At 37.7% G+C, this 13,643-nt stretch overlaps 1 pseudogene across 3 annotated transcripts; it reads left to right on the plus strand.

Moving 5' to 3' along the window:
* Positions 1 to 10,957: 10,957 nt before the first annotated feature.
* Positions 10,958 to 13,214, plus strand: LOC145091472 (cytochrome P450 86A22 pseudogene; annotated as a pseudogene). Of its 3 annotated transcripts, none has more exons than XR_013702186.1 (2): positions 10,958 to 11,113; positions 11,219 to 13,214. The product of XR_013702186.1 is annotated as a cytochrome P450 86A22 pseudogene, transcript variant X1 (transcript). The 3 variants fall into 3 exon arrangements; XR_013702188.1 differs by having other exon boundaries at positions 10,960 to 11,113; positions 11,260 to 13,214; XR_013702187.1 differs by having other exon boundaries at positions 10,993 to 11,113; positions 11,188 to 13,214.
* The last annotated feature ends 429 nt before the right edge of the window (positions 13,215 to 13,643 follow it).

Here is a 13,643-nt window from a genome sequence, read left to right on the forward strand (position 1 = left end):
ATGATAGACCATTGTTTGCAATTTAAAAATAACCAGCTAAAAGGTCTAGGGTATGATAGTGTCCATCCACCTTTCAATCATAACTACACATCCATCCCTATGACACAGGAAGAAATTGACAAGGAGGCACATCTTCAATATGGCAAACCAGCTGGATTTGTGTCAAGAGGTATTCAGGTTTAAAATACTAATGTTTCTACTTCATGTGCAGGTAAAGTAGCAGAAGATGAGAACAAGGAGAAAACTACTGAACAAACCAATGACTCCTTGAACTCAGAATCTGTTGCTTCGAATTATGTTACTCCTAACAAACTTGCTGTTAAGAAATACAGGCCACCAATTCTAGCACAACAGAGTGATTGTGGCAAGTGTGTATGTGGGAACAACAAGAAACGAGGCAAGGATACGCTACCAGGGGCAAGAAGAAATAACTTCACAGTGATGAAAAAGACTTGTTTTCACTGTGGAACACCTGGACACATTGCCAGAAATTGTCCTAATCGCGCATACATTCCCTACTATGCACAAGGGTGGCAGAACGCGCCAAGAAGGAGATACTCCAACAGAAACCCCTCAAGGTCACGTTCAGACAGTGGTGACTGGAATGCGCAGAAGGCCAAGAATCAAACCCACAAGGCCAAGAATCTGAACCCCAAGGGCAGGAAGGAAATGTCAGCCAAGAAGCCCAATCCAAGAGATGCTCCAGTGAAACAAAGACTGGTTAGGTCAGTCATCTCAACGGCCGACATCAAGTTCAAAAGCAAGTACTGAGCCATCCATCAGATCGAAAAAGAAATGGGTTAAACCCAACTACCAATGGGTACCAAAGGCTCAATCTCCTAAATCTCCTAATGATTCTAATATATCTACATCTTCGGTTTGTAATAAACAGGACATGTCATGGGAGAAAGTATCGTGTGTTGATGACAAAGGTCGACCCAGTTTCAAAATGGACTGGGTTCCAAAGACCAACTGATCCCGCTCTGTGTCGGAGCAGCTATGGAGGCATATTATCAGGCTTTAGTTTGTTGGCAGTGGCTGTTCCTGGCACATGATAGGGGGCATCTCTCAACTATGCAACATTCATAATTTTGTTTGAGAGTATGTGTTCTTTGCGGGAAGGGAAGAAAGGATGGGATCACAAATGAGGTTAGTGCTTAATGACATGAAGAATTTTCGGATATGTTCTGAGATTATGCGTGCTGTTCTCAGACCTTCTGGATGCAAATTCAATCGGTGAATTACGGTTTGAGTTTTCTTCTCTATACTTCTGAGTTTATCTTACTCTAATTCGTTTTAAAGACAAATTTTCTTTTTCTTAATAGTTTTTCATTAGTAGTTATTATTGGGAAGTGATATCAAGAATGTGATAACGGGCAGTCTAAAACATGTGTAAAGGACTGAATCTGAATTGTATAGACTCTGTGTTCAATGTGCTGGTAGGCACGAAGGATTTGACAGTGTGCATTTAGTTAGGATTGTTTGGACTGACCATACGACGCTCGGGTAGATTGAGCAGTGAGATAAACACGAGAACCCATGGGATACACTAAATTAATACGCATCTAGAACAGTGGTTCAACTTTTCCTTGATGTATGGACTTATGTCCTTAATTCTGGTTTTGATAGGACGACTGAGGGTTCAGATAAAGTAGGTCTGTAGGAAATTATTTTCTTGCTTTCTATCTGTCAGTCATATGTTGCTTCCTCTGCGTGATTGGAAGAGATCCGACCTGGATTGCAACATATGCAACTCTATTTCTATGCATTTTCTTTATCTCTTCAATTCTTCCTATCTGTGAGCCATATGTTATCCCCTCTGCGTGATCGGAAGATCCGACCTGGGACACAACATATGCAACACCCTACTATCTCTATAACCCTCTATCTCTGTTAGTCATATGTTGTCCTCTTTGTGTGATTGAAAGAGATCTGACCTGGGACACAACATATGCATCTATCTCTAAATTTGTCTTCCTCCTTAATAATTGTTTACTCACCTAAAGTAAGGAGTTCTTTGGAAGTTCTTGATAACCACGATATATCGGGAAGTGGGGAACACGTTCTAGTGCAACTAAAATTGAACCATTTAGAGGTTGCATGTGGCTCTCGCTGCTTAATTTAAGTGGACAACAATACCCGTGATTGTTGTCAGCTAAATGGTTTATTTAGAAAAGTTTGTTGATATCCTTCGTGTTTAAGTGGACCACAATACGGGCAATTGACCAGATCTATTCATGAAAGTGAAGGTATTGATAAACAAGTTCATGCTGTCTCACAACTTTGATCCCAAATATTTTTGTTTTTGTTAAATTTGTTCATAGTTTTCCTCTATGCACAAATTTCAGGGGAGAATTAAAAAAATCAAACAAAAATCAGAAAATTAAAATCCAAAAATAGTGTTATTTCTGTTTTTATTTCTTTTTCAGAAAAATCAAAAATCCAAAAATATTTTTGTTTACGTTTTATTTTTCCAGAAAATATGAAAAATCCAAAAATATTTTTTGTGTGCTAAGTTTTCCTTTAGTTTTGTTTTGTCTTGAAAAGTGATTTCAGCTATAGATAAGACTCATGGAGACTGAATCGAAGAATTTCTGAGCTAAGGCTTCATTCGTGATAATCGAAGAATTCTCATTCGAAGGAGCAAGAAATAAAGATTATTCTTTCAACATTCAATCCTTCAACCCCAGAAACAAGGTGAAGTAGAAATTGAAGATTATGTGACGGATTGCATTAAAGTCTCCTCAATCAATCTGCTGCTATCGTTGTACCTGCTAAAGTGATCCAGAAGATTTGTTCTCTCTGATGTTCTCTCTGAAGATTCTCAAGCTGAAAGCGCTATCTTTCAAGAATCAGTACACCAAGTCTCCTCACCCAATGTGTGTTTAGAGTCAAATTTTGAAGAAAATGCCAGCTGCTCAAGATGAAGTCATTCGTTGAAGATTCATCAAGTTCATCTTGAAGTTGTGAAGAATTTGAAGATTAATGTTGAAGCCAAGCTTAAAATGAAGATTAACAAGAAAAGCCAGTTACTTTTTAGGGGGAGCTTGTTGGGTCATTTAAGAAAAGAAAGCTATAAACCAATGGGAGATTGTTGGGTCAAAAATATGGTTTATACTTTGCTTTTCTAGGAAAATGTATTTTTATGTCTAGGACTGTAAACAGCTCTGTGTTTACGGTCATACAAGTGTTTACGGTTGTGTTTATGACCGTAAACCCATTAGGCCCATATTCCCCAAGTATATATATATATATATATATATATATATATATATATATGTGTGTGTGTGTGTGTGTGTGTGTGTGTGTTAGGTGGTTAAGGAGGGATTGATGAACAGAAGAGAATAGAGGAGCTTATGTGTGTGTATTCTAAGGTGTTCTAGAGAGAGAAACTAGAGAGAAGAACAAGTGTGTGTTAGTGTGTGTGAAACTTGTATCCGGATCTTCATTCATATCAATACATACAAGATTCATCATCTTCTTCTTCTCCTTCTCTTCTATTTGATCTGACATCATCTGTTTGATTGGGATTCTGCACCATCAAACAGATCTGATTGATACACAAGCAGATTGGGGACTTACAGTTCAGTTTCAATCAAGGTGTGGGATATTGTGTTGATCGTTCATGAGGATGTTTCTGTTAATGATTGAGGTTCGTTTAGTTTTGCGTTGATATTAGTATGTGCTGTGAAAGGAATTGTGAGTGATAGAAGAGTATGGACCATGTTGTGTTCGGATAGCATTGAGAGGGACATTTTTTGGGTTCCTGCAAGTTAGTGGACTGATGGTTGGGTATCTTTAGGTCCCTGTGGTCCTGTTCACAAGTCTTCAGGCTACCGATATGATGACACCAAGATCGGTTTGGTACTAGGAGCTTATCGCTTAGGGGATAGCAGGTGTCACGATGTATCATGAACCAATGGTTGTATGATTTATATGGGTAAGGCCCGATAGTTTTTGATCGAGACTCTTAGGTCTCGGATCATTAGCTTTCTTGGCTTATTTGGGTGTTAGTATTTTTTGGGAGTCGGGAGATTCAGTGACCAGCTAGGTTGGATCATGTGGGCAGTTAAAGGTTGTTAGGAATGATAGTTGTGCACCATTAGCTGCTTGTAGAGTGTTTGCATAGTGAACTTTGGTTGCTTGATGGCATTCTATCAGGAGTTCATTTACCAATGATGGGCATCAATTATGGAATCTCGAGCCATGAAGTCCATTGTGGATGTCTCGAGCGATTCGTTAGGTGGGGGTATGCCTGAGTTGATAGAGGATTTGGATGTAGCGTGAGGATTTTTGGATTTACCATCCTTATGCTCATGGGATCGGTAGGTTAGTGATGACTTATCAGGAATTCAAGAGCATATTTGAGGTTGTTAGGCGCAAACTCTGAATTTGGGATTTGGTGTAATTCATTATCGGTATATTTTGAGTATTCCTTCTGCATAGTAGAATGGTAATCCTAGTCAAGGACTAGGGGTGGGTGTGATGAATGAATGATCAATAGTCCTAGGGAATAATCTTCTAGGGTTATAATTGATGGGTTCATGTTTTCGAGAAGTTCTTGCTTCGAGTGGTTATCGTTGTGTTATGAGGTTTTCTACTTGGCAGGGGTAAGGTAGTTGTTTCAATTGTCAGGCAGGTCAGCTGGGCTTCCTTCTTTTTGGATGAGGGTAGAGTGTTAAGGTTCATTCTTTCGGAGGTATAAGCAATTTCTACCAAGTCGGGGCTTGGATGGTAGGTTTGGGAGGCGGTCGTCGGTATAGGGATGATTCTTTAGTCTTAATCAGAATTCAGGAAGTTTGGGCAGGATCGACTAGTGACAGAGGAAGTAGTAAGGAATGATTTCGAGGACAAAATCTAATTTAAGTTGGGGAGAGTTGTAACATCCTGTTTCAAATCGTTTCATAATTCGGGTTCATGACCCGAAGACCGGTTATCATAAGGATTAGGTACTTTAGGAAAGAGACTTATCCCCCCATTTGAGTGTGGATAATGTAGGTTAGATGATCTGAGACTTCGATTTGTGTTGTGGATTCCAAGGGTACATCGGTAAGTGGCAGTTTGGGCCTTTTATGAATTTTGGATTTTAGTTTGGAAAGTTTTATGGAAAGGGGAGTTGACATAAGTGTAGAGCTTCTCATTACCTTTTTGTGGATATAAGGATCGTCGAAATCGAACTTAGAACGAAGAAGTTGTTGCTTTCGAAAGTTTGGTGACCATAAGGTTAAGCCTAGTATGTTGGGCATACATAAGGAGGATCTCAGACACCTTATAGGGTATGTTGGGCATATTGGGAGTACGTAGGGCGTACTCCAGCCTCATTTAAACCTTATTTAGGGTCTTCGGCTCTATTTAATGATCTTAACTTAACTCCAATCCCTCTTATCTTCAGCCTCCATCCCATTAAACTCTAGATTTCATTTGAGCATTTTTGAGGTTTTAGTGTGATTTTGGTGTGCCTTGGAGAATAAGGAGTTCTTGTTGGAAGCATTGATTGTCTTGGACCTTATGGATCCAACCTCTAACCATCTTCATCAACTTCTAGGAGGTATAAAGTTTCTAACTTGATGACTCTATGTAATAGCTCTATTCTAGGGTATGTTTTGGGTTTATTTTCATCCTTAGACTCATCCATCTGAGTATGAGCTACTCTAAGATCTTAGAATGTTGGATCTTAACACTTCTGAGGTTGTGGGTGCATAAAAATGTCATCTTGATGGGCTTGGGTGAGTCATGATTAAGTTGGTGTTCATATTATGTGATAAAAACGGGTTTTGGGTCCCATTAAGGCATGAAAGGGAGTAAAATTGACAACTTTATGGTTTAAGACCTTATCTAGGGATCATATATGTGTTTGAACGGATTGAATTGTAACATCCTGATTTTCACGAATTAGATTTTAGGGATTTTCAAGCAATTAAGGAAGCCTATTTGACGAGTTGAAGGCCCCAACTCATTGTGTAGAAACTAGTCAGCCCACGTAAATTTTAGAACCTACTCAATGAGTTAGAGGACCCAACTCGACAAGTTGAAGCTGGATATGAAAACCCTAGTTTTAGGGTTTGCACCTTATTTAAAGGACCTTAAGTCCTCCTTCCAGCCTCCTTATCACCTTTTCACATCCAAAAGCAAACCCTAATTGAGCTAACCCCTATTTTGAGTGTGTGTGAGGCTAAAAGTGTGTGTTTGGTGCATTTCTTGAAGATACTTGAAAATTTAGAAGCTTAGAACGAGTAGGGGCTTGTAGATCCAGCATCTATATCGTGTTGGCATTCATTTGAAGGAAAAATGTCATTACCTTGATCATTTTCTTGTTAGATATCTTCATTGAAGAGTTTTAGGGTCATTTCTAGCTTATTCTTGAAGCAATTCTGGTTTTGAGCATGATTTGAAGTTGTAACTTTAGATCTGGACTCCTTTAGGCCCTCATGGACCTAAAGCCTCAAGCTTTATGAAGCTTTGGCCCTACTCCATGCCCTAAACCTCTTCCTAAGGCTAGTTTTAAGTGTTTTAACCTCTTGAGGCCTTACATGCATGTAAAGTTAGCAACTTTACGTGGTAACTACACCCTAGGAGGCTAGATCTTTAGTTTGGAGCCTTGGTTACGCTTAAAAGCGTCTGAATGAGGAAAGGGTTGAAGGAACTCGACGAGTTGGATGAGGGTTTCCCACATTTCTGGATTCTGCATGAACTCGGCGAGTTAGTAAGGTAACTCGACATGTTGGTTAGGGTTTTCTCGATATTCTAGATGTTGTATGGACTCGAAGAGTTACTTGGTAACTCGGCGAGTTAACTGGGGCTTTCACGATTTCCTGAGTTTCGAAGGAAATCGACGAGTATGCAAGCCGCATTCGACGAGTTAGGTCAACATGGACTGTTGACGTTGACCATTGACTTTGACTTTGACCAAGGGTTGACTAAGTTTGACTTCTGAGGGTATCTTGGTAATTTGGGAATTTATGGAATTAGATCAATGGTGGTTGTAGGTGTTGGTGTTTGGAGCCATGTTTCGGGAGTTTGATATTTTCAGTTCCGTTCGACATTATGAGGTGAGTTTTCCTCACTATGCTGACAGGGTCGAAGGCACCAATGTCGTCCCTGTTTGGATTGTTATCCTGGTTATTGCATGATGACATGCTTAGTGAGTTGTTAGGTCGGTATCCTGGTATATAGGATGAGGCTATGATTAGTGATTTGTTAGATCGGTTTGACTATTTGTACATGCTAGCTAGCATATATATATATATATATATATATATATATATATATATATATATATATATATATATATTGTATGTTTGGGGTTGGGTTGAGGCGGACCTGCTTTGTACTGAAGGCCAACATACCCATGGCAGCCCGTATAAACTGCAGGCCCAATGGCGCATATCAGTCAGGCCGAAGGCCCAAAACGGTCCAGATGGGATGAAGGCCCAGTAGGGCGGACCAGATATGTTGAAGGTTATGGGAGTGAGCTAGATAAACTGAAGGCTCGGTGAGGGCGGTCCAGTCATACTGTAGACTCTATATGCATGTTGTTTGTTATGATATGGTTATGGTTTGTATAGCGTTGGTATTTTGGGGGAAACTCAATAAGCTTCGGGCTTACAGTTTTGGATTTTGTTTCAGGTACTTCTGATGATCGCGGGAAGGTGAAGACTTGATCGAGCACCTCCTCGCATTTTATGATTTTGATTTTTGGGATACTCTGATATGAAACTATTTTGAAAACACTTTGTAGTAAATATGGTTTTGAGTGCTTGGAAAAAGTTTTAAATTTTCATAAATTTTATGGATGTTACATGACTAAACCTAATAAGAGCTTAATATGGATTTTTGGGCCACTGATGAGTAAGTTGGGAGTACGCTCAGCGTAATGCTTGTATCATGCATTGACTGCTTGTACGAGGTGCTTTGGGGGTGAGTACGTGGGGTGTACGTGTGTAGTACGCAGGGCGTACTCCATAAGGTGCCCATTTTGGTCCTTTTAGGGTTTGGGCCTTGTTTGGTTATTGGAGTTTTGACTTTGGGTCATAGATAGATTATGGGATTTCTTGGAATTAGGTCCATGATGGTTTTTCGGCCCAATTAGTAAGATGGGCCATATTGAGCCTTGGGATGCCATTTAGGAAATTGGGTTTGTTGAGCAAATGGGTTGGGCCTTGATTTTATGCCAAGTAAGAAAAGAGTAAAATGGTCTTTTACATTGGATATTGGATAAGTAATTTAGATTCTTGATTAAGGGGTTAAGATCCAATTATTAATTGGATATTATATGATGGTGCTAGCGCACGAGGATTTTTCGAATCAGCAGACCGAGATTTTATTTGAGAGATTCAGCTGCTAGAGGTGAGTTTTCACATTGTGTTATGTAGGATGTTATCATGTTTGTGTGACTCTTGCATGTATGTGGGCGAGGCCCGTTATATATATATATATATATATATATATATATATATATATATATATATATATATATATATATATATATATATATATATATATATATATATATATATATATATATATATATATATATATATATATATATATCTGTGTGTGTGTTGGGAGAGGCCCGTTGGTATGTTGGGCGAGGCTCGTTATGTATGTGGGCGAGGCCCATTGGGTGAGACCCGTTTGTATTCTTGGGCGAGGCCCGTATTATGTATGTGGTATTTTGGGAAACCCACTAAGCTTTGTGCTTACGGTTTGCAGTTTATGTTTCAGGTACTTCTGGTTCGTAAGGGAAGAGCTTGGGATGACTGCCTTGCACACACCACATAGTTTCACATATTACATGACTCTGATGTACTGGGATGTTTATTAATGCACTCAGATTCACTATGGTTTTTATGATATTGTTTTGGATAATGATTTCATTAATTTAACAGCCCTCTGGCCACCTTCTAGACTCTCAAAAGTTCTGCATATTACATGACTCTGATGTACTGGGATGGTTATTAATACACTTAGATTCACTATGGTTTTTATGATATTGTTTTGGATAATGATTTCATTAATTTAACAGCCCCCTGAGGTTTATTTTCGCAGAAAACAAATGGGATTTTAAGATCTATTTTTAGGGTTAAATTTCGGCTTAATTTATAGGTTACAACGTTGCCACGATGTGGTAATACCTTTGTTACGTCATGATATCGGGTTTTCTTGTTGGCCACGAAATCGTAAACCACCTTAGACAAAAAAAAAAAAAAAAATTCTGCATCTTAACTAGGTGTGACGCGTCTTCAACATCTTTCTTCGGTGTTATCATTTTTTGTCCGTTTCAGCTCCATTTGCTTCCTTTTGCATCTCAGCATTCAACATTTCAAGACATATTAAATATCATATATCTTCAAATATAACATTTTTATTCAAATATATTAGGATAATGACCTAAAATACATAGCTAAATAAGATCACATCAATACTTAAAAACCAGATATATAATAATAACTAGTTGTGAGACCCATATAATACATGGGTTAATTTAAAAAAAAAAAGTTAAATATAAAGATCGAAATATTTGAGAACTTTGAATTTTATAAGAAAATAAGAAAAATAATCAATTATTATAATTGAAATGTTTTTTATCTTTTAAATTTAAACAAATAATTTAAATAAATAAACAAAACAAAAAACTAATAAGCTTTAATTTGGAATTTGAAAATTAAAAGATAAGTTAATTAATGAACTAGATATCCATTTATTACTACATTTATTGTAATTATTATATTAAAATATATTGTTGAATTTAATAAAATAGAAAAAAAAAACTCATAAAATGACATGTGTAAAAAAATTAATTCAAAACAACCATAAAATAAAATGACATTTGACAAATTGAGTGTAAAAAAATTAATTTAAAATAACCACAAAATGACATTTAACAAATTGAATGAGAATGTGACATGTGGCAAAAAAAATCATTTATTAGAATAATAATAATAATAATAAAGTAAAACAACATAATCGGACAAACTCTTGATTCCTTCGAAGAACCTTTTTTTTTCACTTATACTTTTTTGTAGTTTTGTATCCAATAGCTTTTGATTCTAGAATATCTTATTTCCAAAAGGTCAAGGACATTACTCAACATCAAAATAAAGAAATAATATATTATTAGAATATGATTTCAAAACTTACTTGATGTTAACGAGTTTCCATATATTTGGTTTTGAAACAAATATCCACATGCTATCAACCCTTCTTCCTGAATCATCTTAAGTTCCTTGTTCTTGATTCAATTTATGGACAGTCGACATCTTACTCCTTTTTGCTCGTTCAAGATAACACAGGTGGAGGAAGAGTATAAAGCCCTAATTTGAAGCGATGGACCTTTTATGTCAATTTAGGCTATAAGAGATTGGAGACGTGAAAACAAGGATTTCCAAAATTTATAAGAATTTATTTTTTGTTTATAAAAATAAAATGAACAAACTGTCCTTATTTACTAATTTACGAATTTAAATCATATTGGTCCTACTACCTACACGATTGATCCACATATGAACACCCTCCCCCCTCTCTCTCTCTCTCTCTCCCTCTCTCTCTCTCTCTCTCTCTATATATATATATATATATATATATATATATATAGAGAGAGAGAGAAAGAGTTAGGTTCAAATGTTTTCACTATCTATTGTGTGCCTGTATAATTGATTCTAAACCAATGATTTTAGTTATTTTAAAAAAATAATTAATGCATATTAAATGCTGAAGATGTAATTAATATCTGTTATATCTTCAACATGTAATATGCATTAATTATTTTTTTAAAATAACTAAAATGATTGGTTCAGAATCAGTCATACATGCACACAATAGATAGTGAAAACAAAATAACCTAACCCTATATATATATATATATATATATATATATATATATATATATATATATATATATATATATATATATATATATATATATATATATATAATATTGGTTGTAGCTCATTAATAGCCTCCTTTCCCTTTGGTATCATACCTTCTTGCGTTGTTCCTTATTTAAATGACTCTTGTTCTTCATTTTTCTCTATCTCCCCACCCATACTTTTTTTCCATCGCCCTCTAAGGAAACTCTTTCATCCTCCATAGTCATTCTACACAGTACTCATTGGTAAGATATATATATATGGTATTATATAATTATTCATCATAATTGAGTAATACTGTAACAGTTACTGTCTGCAGAAATATTAATATTGTATTTTCCGCTTGGAAGTTTTGCATATGCTTAGGTTGTGAAGTTGCATGGTTTTCCAGGTGGTGGTTGGTAATTAATTAAGGTGTGAGATTGGAAGTTGGACAAGGGGTGAGATGGATTCGTCTACGTGGTGGCTTATTTTATCTGGTATGGTAGCGTATGTGATATGGTTCAAGTCAATCACACGGTCGTTAAGTGGTCCACGTGTGTGGCCTGTTTTGGGCAGTTTGCCAGGCTTAATCCAGAACGCTAATCGTATGCATGATTGGATCGCTGATAATCTTCGTGCGTGTGGAGGCACTTACCAAACCTGTATTTCTCCCATCCCTTTTCTAGCACGGAAGCAAGGTCTCGTGACTGTCACGTGCGATCCCAAAAACCTTGAACATATTCTCAAGGCTAAATTCGATAATTACCCAAAGGGCCCGACTTGGCAAGCTGTTTTCCATGATCTACTTGGTGAAGGGATCTTTAACTCCGATGGTGACACGTGGCTTTTCCAGCGTAAGACTGCTGCACTGGAGTTCACCACCCGGACCCTCAGACAAGCCATGGCTCGTTGGGTAAACCGAGCTATCAAACTTAGGTTTTGTCCCCTTTTAAAAACAGCTCAGCTTGAAAACAAGCCGGTTGACTTACAAGACCTTTTGCTTCGGCTCACTTTCGATAACATATGCGGCTTGGCTTTCGGAATGGACCCACAAACTTTATCCCCCGGTTTACCGGAAAATAGCTTCGCATCGGCTTTTGACCGAGCCACTGAAGCCACCCTGCAACGCTTTATCTTGCCGGAGAGTATATGGAAGCTGAAGAAAATGCTTGGGCTCGGTATGGAGGTTGACTTGAGCCAAAGCTTAAACCACGTGGACACCTATCTGACAGCTGTCATTAATACACGTAAGCTGGAGTTGCTGAATAAGGTCGGCGCCGACGGTGGCACCCCCCATGATGACTTGCTCTCTCGGTTCATGAAGAAGAAAGAGTCATACTCAGACACGTTCCTACAGCATGTGGCACTCAATTTCATCTTAGCTGGACGTGACACGTCATCAGTGGCGTTGAGCTGGTTTTTTTGGCTCGTAATTAGAAATCCCAGAGTCGAAATGAAAATCTTGACAGAGCTGTGTGCAGTTTTAATAGAGACACGTGGCAGTGACACGAGCAAATGGTTAGAGGAGCCTTTGGGCTTCGAAGAAGTTGACCAATTGACATATCTGAAAGCAGCATTAACGGAGACACTCCGGCTATACCCATCGGTTCCGGAGGACTCCAAGCACGTCGCGGCCGATGACATCCTACCAGACGGCACGGTTGTTCCGGCTGGTTCCTCCGTCACTTATTCAATTTACTCCACTGGTCGGATGAAATTCATCTGGGGAGAAGACGTTCTCGAGTTCCGGCCGGAGCGGTGGTTAACCGACGACGGTAAAAAGTTCGAGATCATGAAGGATCAATTCCGATTTGTCTCATTCAACGCCGGACCCAGAATTTGTTTAGGCAAGGACTTGGCATACTTACAAATGAAGTCGATAGCGGCAGCTGTATTGCTCCGCCACCGCCTCTCGGTGGTTCCCGGCCACCGTGTAGAGCAAAAGATGTCACTAACTCTGTTTATGAAATACGGTCTTAAAGTGAAACTCCACCCACGGGATTTGGCACCCATAGTGGCCAAAATCGGTAGCACGGGGGTAGCACGTGATCGAGAGTCGATGAATTGTTAATATTATTATTTATTATTGGTGCGATGATATATAAGAACTAAAGTACACTATCGGCTTACTTTATGCTGCATCACAGACGGTTTTATGGTCACACGATCAAAAGCGTCATAAACTAAGACATCTCACAGGTTACCTGATTGCCAGGAAGAAAAGAATTGGCAAATTTAGATTGTGACAATATCCAAGTGTTTCACAAGTTATTACCTTTTTTATTTTTTTGCGAATAAATAATATATACATGTAATGAATATTATATATCTTTTTTTTTCAATGAAGGGTGATTAAATTATTCATGTTGGGTTATGAATATTTTCAGTATATTGTATACTTGGTATACTCTATTTTTTCTTTGTTTACTATGTTTATACTTTTTACTATGGTATTATGTTTCATATACATGAGATCATCTTTACGTTTTCTCATCTCATAAATTATCAAGAAAGACAAACCCCTCTATATAAATCTCTATTTATTTAAATAACTCATGTAACAAATAATTTACTAAAATCGCCAAACATCATCTATAAGTTTTTTGTGTAAAAGTATGATGTTACTCTTTTCACATGTTATGCCTATATGTAGTGGTGTCAAATTGGGTCATCGTGTCGTGTTTTTGTCTGACACGACACGACGCGACAAGGTTTTATGTAACACGAACACGACACGACATGATGTTGTGTTTTTTTAACTAACACGAAAACGAATCAATTAAAAAACGACAA

Source organism: Lactuca serriola, chromosome 3 (assembly GCF_051521515.1).
Source record: "Lactuca serriola cultivar US96UC23 chromosome 3, Lser_US96UC23_V15, whole genome shotgun sequence".
Taxonomy (NCBI): Eukaryota; Viridiplantae; Streptophyta; class Magnoliopsida; order Asterales; family Asteraceae; genus Lactuca; species Lactuca serriola.